This window comes from Triticum aestivum, chromosome 6B (genome assembly GCF_018294505.1).
Source record: "Triticum aestivum cultivar Chinese Spring chromosome 6B, IWGSC CS RefSeq v2.1, whole genome shotgun sequence".
NCBI lineage: Eukaryota > Viridiplantae > Streptophyta > Magnoliopsida > Poales > Poaceae > Triticum > Triticum aestivum.
In genome coordinates, this window is record NC_057810.1 from 524,494,881 (window position 1) to 524,501,180 (window position 6,300).

The window sequence follows — 6,300 nt, forward strand, 5'->3', positions numbered from 1 at the left end:
AAGGAGGGACTGCATGTTGGTCTAGCCCTAAAGACTAAAACCCTTTGGTTTATATAGACACCAGTAGAGTTAGAGTTACGGGCGATCAGTTACAATGAAGGAAAGATCGTGCCTAATCCTTACTTGGAGGGCACACCACGGCTCCAAAGATCTTCTATTTGGTCACGGGTCTATGTTATAGCTTGGCAACGCAGCAGCCTACCAATCTGGCCCATGAGCAATAGGCCAGCGGCCCGAGGACCCCTTAAACCAGGACTCCCTCAGTATCCCCCGAACTAGCCTCCAACGCCAGGGCTTGTGTCTGGCATCCGCATATCCAAAGGTCTTCAACTTGTGCGGCAAGTTCTCCATCATGTTCTATGCATGCTTGGAGTTGAGTGGGGTCCGGATTCCGGAGCGTCTGTTTTACTTAGCCTTGAAGACCGAAGTCTTCAAGTGTGAACAATGCCCTTGCCTAACAACTTTTTGATGAAGGGTTGCGTCCAGTCATAACACCAAATGGTTGGAAGTTCTTGATACGCGGCTCGAGGCCGCCCCTCTATTGGCACATCTCATCAATGCCAACATCGTGCCCTGATTTTTAGGGGGATATGATCGATGATTTCGATTCCCCCACCCGCACATAATGTCGGGAGCGTATTGAGAAGTGGATAGGCCTGCAACGTGAAAATAGGAAACCTCGGCTCCTCCATGGCCCATAAGAAAGGGAATAGCTGCAGTTACCAGCCTACGCCTTCTTCCACCTCTCGCTGTCGCCTTTCCAATCTCCAGAGCTCCAGCGCCCTGCTCTACCTCTCTGTAGAAGGTCTCATTCCCTGCTCCTCCTTAGCTCCAAGAAGACGGCAGCGTTTGAGGACGCCGAGGATGAGCAACCTCCTTAGGCCCAGAAGAGGCAGTGCAAACCCAAGCTATTCCTTCCCGATAGTTTGGACTCTAAAGAGGAGTCCATGGCGTCCGAAGAGGTTCTGAAGAAGGAACTCAGGGTCAAGCCCCTCGCCATGAGGTGTGAACTTCGACATTTCTTGCTTACTTCATTTTACCAGTTCCTTACTAATGGAAACTTATTGTGTGGTATCATATCCCCCCACACGGCCACATAGCCGAGAAGACCTTGGAGGGAACCTCTCCGTACCTCCTCTGGTCCCCGAAGAGGCCGGGCAGGTGCTGTTCCGAAGTACCCCTCCCCGTCCGAACACGGGGGAGGAGGCGACGCATTCATGGCCGAGGCTGATGCCTCGGTCATCAAAGACCAGGAGGGTGTGTCCCTCCTGGCGAATATGGAAGGAGAGTTTGGACCATCAGGACCCTCACAGCCAGCCGCACCTGAGCCCCCAAGGCCCTCGAAGGTGTCGTTTCCGCTTTCCAATGGAGGGGGTTGAGGTTCCGCCGCCCGCGCGGGACACCAACAACCAAGCAGCGGCGGGCTGGCTGGACACAATGGAGGGGTTGGTTGATACGTCTCCAACATATCTATAATTTTTTATTGTTCCATATTGTTATATAGCGAATTTATATCATTTTTCGGACTAACCTATTGACATAGTGCCTAGTTGCAGTTGTTGTTTTTTTGCTTGTTTTTTACTTCACGGAAAATCAATACCAAACGGAGTCCAAATGCAGCGAATTTTTTTGGAGAATTTGTTTTGTACCAGAAGACATCCAGTGGGCCAAATAAGTACCAGAGGGGAGCTCCAAGGGGGGCATAACTCACCAGGGCACACCTGGAGGCCCAGGCATGCCCAGATGGGTTGTGCCCACCTCGGTGGCCTACTGCATCGCCGCTTCGCCCTATAAATAACCAAATATTCCAGAAAACCTAGGGGAGTCAACGAAACACAATTCCGGCCGCCGCAAGTTCCAGAACCACGAGATCCAATCTAGACACCATCATGGAGAGGTTCATCATCCTCATTGGTGCCTCTCCGATGATGTGTGAGTAGTTCACCATAGACCTACGGGTTCGTAGGTAGTAGTTAGATGGCTTCCTCTCTCTTTTTTGATTCTCAATACAATGGTCTCTTGGAGATCTATTTAATGTAACTCTTTTTGTGGTGTGTTTGTTGGGATCCGATGAACTTTGAGTTTATGATCAAATCTATATCCATGAATACTATTTGAGTCTTATTTGCTCTCTTATTATGCATGATTATTTACAGCCTCGTATTTCTTCTTCAAATCTTTGGTTTAGTTAGGCCAACTAGATCGATTTTTCTTGCCATGGGAAGAGGTGCTTTGTGATGGGTTCGATCTTGCGGTGTTCTTTCCCAGTGAAAGAAGGGGCAGCAAGACATGCATGTATCATTGCTATTAAGGATAAAAAGGTGGGGTATATTCCTACATGAATAGATCTCGTCTACATCATGTCAATGTTCTTGTTGCATTACTCCGTTTCTCCATGAACTTAATACACTAGATGCATGCAGGATAGCGGTCGATGTGTGGAGTAATAATAGTAGATGCACGCAGGAGTCGGTCTACTAATCTTGGACATTATGCCTATATATTGATCATTGCCTTTGATATTGTCATAACTATTCGATTTTCTATCAATTTCCCAATAGTAATTTGTTTACACACCGTGTGCTATTTCTTGAGAGAAGCCACTAGTGAAATCTACGACCCCGGGCCTATTCTTTATCATATTTGCTTTCCGGTCTATTATTCGCCTTTGAGATCTATTTTTAATTGCTTTTATTTTTAGATATACTATTCCAAAAATACTTTGCTATGCTTTTTATTTGCATCTTTTATTTCGTGTTTATTTGAGATCTATTTATCCAATCTACCACATTTTTTATCCCGTCAACTTGACTATTTCTAGCGCCGTTACCCGAACGAGGGATTGACAACCCCTCATACGCGTCGGGTTGCAAGTATTTGTTCATTGTGTGCAGGTACCATATACATAGTGTTGCTTGGTTCTCCTACTGGATTGATACCTTGGTTTCATAACTGAGGGAAAAACCTACCATTGTTGTACTGCATCATCCCTTCCTCTTTGGGAACAAGAAATACCGACGCAGTTTCAAGCGACATCAAACGGCATTTCTGGCGCCGTTGCCGAGGAGACATCATCAACATCTATCAGGTTCCTATTCATAAATCTCATCTCCTTGCAATTTACATTATTTTCCATTTGCCTCTCATTTTCATCTTCCCCACTTCACAAAAAATTGCCATTTTATTTGCCCTCTTTTTCGTTCGTTGTTTTCTCGTTAGATCTGTTTTTGTTTGCAATCTTGTTTGCGTAGTCATGATGTCTCAAGAAAATACCAAGTTGAGTTATTTTTTTGATACCAACAATAATGATTTAATTAGCACTCCAATTTCTCCTCACGCCACTAGTGCGGAATCTTGTTATATTAATGCCACTTTGTTGAATCTTGATATGAAAGAGCAATTTTCAGGTACTCCTAATGAGGATGTCGCGTCCCAATTAAACACATTCATAGTATTATGTGATACGGAAAAGAAAAAGATGTGGACAATGATATTGTGAAGTTGAAATTATTTCCTTTCTCTTTTCGGGTCGTGCAAAAAATTGGTTTCTTCTTTGCCTCGCAATAGTATCGACTCTTGGGATAAGTGCAAAGATGCTTTTATTACTAAGTATTTTCCGCCCATGAAAATTATTTCCCTGGGGACTCAAATCATGAATTTTAAGCAACTTGAGCTTTAACATGTTGCGCAATCTTGGGAAAGAATGAAATTGATGCCAAGACATTGTACTACTCATGGTTTAAATCTTTGGATGATCATACAAAAAATTTATGTGGGATTGAATTTTGTTTCTAGAGATTTCTATATTCCACCGCAATTCGTACTTTTATGGAAATTACTTTCGGTGAAACTACTAAATTGCACGATAATATTATGGCTAATTATTCACAATGGCATACCGAGAGAGCACCTACAGGTCAGAAGGTTAATTCGGTTGAAGAAATTAGTACGTTGAGTGAAAAAATTGATGCTCTTATGAAACTGGTTGCTAGTGAAAGTGCTGCTATTGATCTTAATGATGTGCCTTTGTCTACTTTGATTGAGCAAAATAGTGATCCCGTAGATGTGAATTTTTTCTCGTGTAACAATTTTAATAACAATGCTTATAGAGATAATTTTAATCCTAGGCCTTTTCCTAGAAATTCCTCTAATAATTATGGTAATTCCTATGGTAATTCTTCTTACAATAATAATAGGAACACCTCTGATCTTGAGTATAATATTAAATAATTTATGAATGCCAAAAAAGCTTTCAATTCTATGATAGAAGAAAAGTTGAATAAGATTTATGATATGTCTAGGAGCATTGGTAAAATTTCTCACGGCATAGAAAATATCAAGTTCAAAACTTTTGTACCCAAGTTTGATGAATCAATTAAAGCTTTATATGTTTCAATGGATGAAAGTAAGAAAATAACCGCTGTGCTTAGAGCTAAAAGAAAAAAAATTAGAAAGAGCGTTTTCTAGTGATTGCTTTCATAAAAATGATGAAGATCTTAAAATGATTGGTGTTTCTTCTATTAATTCTTTGTTTACGAAAATTAAAATTGATGATAAAGGGACTTAAGAAGAGTCAACTTCAGCTATAATGCATCCCGATAATTCGGAGGTTCAAAATCTTGTTGAGAAAATTGATAAAAGTGGGTTTGGAGAGGTCAAAACTTTAACTAGCAATGTGCCCGCTCTTTTGGATTGAAAAGACTTTAATATGATAATTGCTCTTTGATTGATTGTATTACTTTGTTGCAATCCATGATAAATTCAGTCCATGCTTATGAACAAAATAAAGCTTTTACTAAACATATTGTAGATGCCATGATGAAAGCTTTAGAAGAAAAGTTGGAATTAGAGATTTCAATTCCTATAAAATTACATGATGAATGGGAACCTACTATCAAAGTCAAGATTAAAAATTATGAGTGTTTTGCTTTGTGTGATTTGGGTTCTAGTGTTTCCACAATTCCGAAATCTTTATGTGATGTGCTTGGTCTTACCGATATTGAAGAATGTTCTCTTAATTTGCACTTGGAGGATTCTACTATTAAGCCTATGGGAAGAACTAATGATGTTCTTATTCTTGCAAATAGGAATTATGTGCCCATATATTTTATTGTTCTTGATATTGATTGCAGTCCATCTTGTCCTATTATACTTGGTAGACCATTTTTACGCACTATAGGTGCCGTGACTGATATGAAAGAAGGGAATATTAAATTTCAATTTCCACTAAGAAAGGTATGGAACACTTCCCTAGAACAAGAATTAAGCCACCATATGAATCAATCATGAGGGAATCCTATGGATCATAAACTAAAGATGACTATATTTGAATATATGCATTATGCCTAGCTACGAGCATAAAACGATAGCGCTTGTTGGGAGGCAACCCAATGAAAAAATTTTATTTTTCCTTTTTCTTTCTGTTCTTGAGTGTTTGCACAATTATGCTACTATTATGATTGTGTTTTTATCTTTTAGTTAGTTTTTGTGCCAAGTAAAGCCTTTCGGATCATGTTGGGTGATAGTTGATTTGATCTTGTTGAAAAACAGAAACTTGTGCACTCAGTAACAGAATTGTTTGTATTTATAGAAGCATGAGAAAATCCTGAAATTTTTAAACAAGATTTATAAAAAAATCCTATGTTGTCCTAATTTTCAGAATTTTTGGAGTTATAGAAGTATACGAAGTTTACAGATTACTATAGACTATTATCTTTTTGACAGATTTTGTTTTCTTTGCATTGTGTGCTTATTTTGATGAATCTATGGATTGTATCGGGGGGTATGAGCCATGGTAAAGTTAGAATACAGTAGGTATAACGACAAAAATATGAATGGGTTTGCAACAGTACTTAGAGTGATGATTTGCTTTGTTATACTAACGGATCTCACGAAGGTTTTGTTAAGTTTTGTGTGATTGAAGTTTTCAAGTTTTGGGTGTGATCACACTGGATGAAGGAATAAGGAGTAAAAAGAGCCTAAGTTGGGGATGCCCCATGGCACGCCGAGTTATTATTCAAGGAGAACCAAGCAACTAAGCTTGGTGATGCCCAGAAGGCATCCCCTCTTTCTTCTAACGACCATCAGTATTTTACTTGGAGCTATATTTTTACTTGTCACATATCATGAGTTTTGCTTCGAGCGTCTTGTATTATATGAATCTTTCCTTATTTTGCTTTTTAGTTTGTGCCATCTATCCTTGCTGGACACACCTATTTGACAGAGTCAAAATTATGTTATGATTTGATAGAATTGCTCTATGTGCTTCACTTAAAAAATTTGAGCTATGGAATTGCTCTA